Raw genomic sequence first — 2,109 nt, 5'->3', positions numbered from 1 at the left:
CTTGCAACTTTTTGAAAAAGTGGTTGCACCATTTTACACTCCCACCAACAGTGAATAAGGGTTTCAGTTTCTCCATAACCTTGCCAGCATTTGTTGCTTGCTGTTCTGTTAAATTTTGCTATTCTGACTGGGGTGAGATATCTCATAGTTGTTTTGATTTGCATCTCTCTTAGAGCTAGGGATGTGGAACATTTCTTCATGTGCTTGTTAACCATCTGAATGTCTTCTTCAGTGAAGTGTCTGTTCATATCCTGTGCCCATTTTCTATTGGAATATTTACCTATATCTTGTTGTGGTGCTCAAGCATTTTATAAAATCTGGATATAAGTCCCTTATCTGATATGTCATTACCAAATACTTTTTCCTAGTCTGTGGCTTCCCTTTTTATCCTGTTGGAGAAGTTTCTGGATGTGCATAGGGATTTGATTCTTAGAAGATCTCACTCATCTATTTTATCTTCTCGTGGTTGTAGGTTTTTCAGAATACTTGGAAGACTATTTATGTTGTGCATTAGGACTTCTAGCATTCTTTCAAGCTTTTCTTTAATGAAGATTATAGTTCTTGGTTTTGGTCCTAGGTCCATGATCGACCTTGAGTTGGTTTTTGTATATGGAGTGAGGTGTGGATCTTGCTTGAATCTTTTGCAGATACTTTTCCGATTTTGCCAACATCATTTGTTAAAAAGGCTGTAGTTTCCCCACTTAACTGATTTCATCTCTTTGTCAAAAATCAGTTGACCATAGAGAGATGGGCTGATCTCCAGGTTCTCAATTCTATTCCATTGATCTATGTGTCTGTCATTGTACCAGTACCATGCTGTCTTTACCACTATGGCAGTGTAGTAGGATTTGAAATCAGGGAGTGAGATACTTCCTATTTTTTTTTTTTTTTTAGTTTTAGGACTTTTTAATTTGTCCCCAAAGTCACTGAAGCAAAATTCAGGATAAAACATTCTGCTTTCCTTTACACCCGCCAACACAAAAACTATTTGTAGGAAAAATGGTTTTGTACATGGGATGAAACATAATATAAATTCAAAACTTACAGGTAAGGGTTAGCTCTATCACTCATCTCTTAAAAAGTTTATACACATATCCAGTCAAAACCAACAGGACGTTTTCCTTGAAATGTTATCTAAAGATATTTCCAAGCCGACCAAAGCTGTCGAACTGTTGCTGAATGTCGTCAGAAAGCTCTGCCATGATCCGGTAAGAGGTAAGACCTCAGAGTCCTTTCTTTCAAGTGGAAAAGGGAAAGAGGGACAGAAGAACTCTTCAAACTCCGTCTTCTTTCCTTGTGGTTTGTGGTCACTGCCGCGTCCCCTGCCTCCTCGGAAGCCACCTCAGCCTCCACCAAAGCCACCCCGGCCCGGGCCTCCAAATTCGCCTTGCCCTCCTCTGCTGTAGCCACCTCGGCCACCAAAGCCGCCCTGGCCTCCACCTCTGCCACCAAAGACACCTTCACCCTTAGGCTTGGCCCAGTCCAAAGTCACTTTGTTTCCATCAATTTCACCATCTTCCATGGCCTCCTTGGCAGCTTTTCCATCCTCCTCACTGTTGAAGTCTACAAAACCAAACCCTTTTGAGGAACCAGTTTCCCGGTCGGTAACTATACTGGCATGAACTGAACCGTCAAATGACTCTTTCAAGGTCTCTTCAGTGGTATCTTCAGACAGACCTGTGACAAAGAGGGTTTTGGTTGGCTGGTCCCGAGCATTAGGTGATCCCTTGGATCCCTGCAACTCCAACCTGATTGCTCTCCCCTCAATTTATCTTTTATTGCAAGAATTTAAAGCTTCTTTAGCATCTTCAAATGAAGCAAATTCTATAAATGCATACCCTTTCGATCTGCCATTTTGGTTCTGTGGCACCTTGATAGCAGTTGCCTTCTCAAATACCTCCTGAAGAGTCTCTTCTGTTGCGTCATAGGATTGTTGTTGTTGTTATGTGCCGTCGAGTCGTTTCCGACTCATAGTGACCCTATGCACAACAGCCCTAAATCCTGCTCTATCCTGCGCCAACCACACTCCCTCTGACACACCCATCCCGATTACCCCAGTCACCGAATCAATCCATCTCATAGGGGGTCTTCCCCTCCTGCGCTGTCCCT

At 42.6% G+C, this 2,109-nt stretch overlaps 1 pseudogene; it reads right to left on the bottom strand.

The window, feature by feature from the left end:
* Positions 1–1,099: 1,099 nt before the first annotated feature.
* LOC102851228 overlaps positions 1,100–2,109 on the bottom strand; it is a 4,226-nt pseudogene continuing 3,216 nt past the window's right edge.

The sequence above is a fragment of the Elephantulus edwardii genome, unplaced genomic scaffold (genome assembly GCF_000299155.1).
Source record: "Elephantulus edwardii isolate Elephantulus edwardi_28Jun2011 unplaced genomic scaffold, EleEdw1.0 scaffold00249, whole genome shotgun sequence".
Classification (NCBI taxonomy): domain Eukaryota; kingdom Metazoa; phylum Chordata; class Mammalia; order Macroscelidea; family Macroscelididae; genus Elephantulus; species Elephantulus edwardii.
The sequence above is the reverse complement of the archived record's forward strand: the minus strand, read 5'-3'. Positions and strand labels throughout refer to the sequence as shown.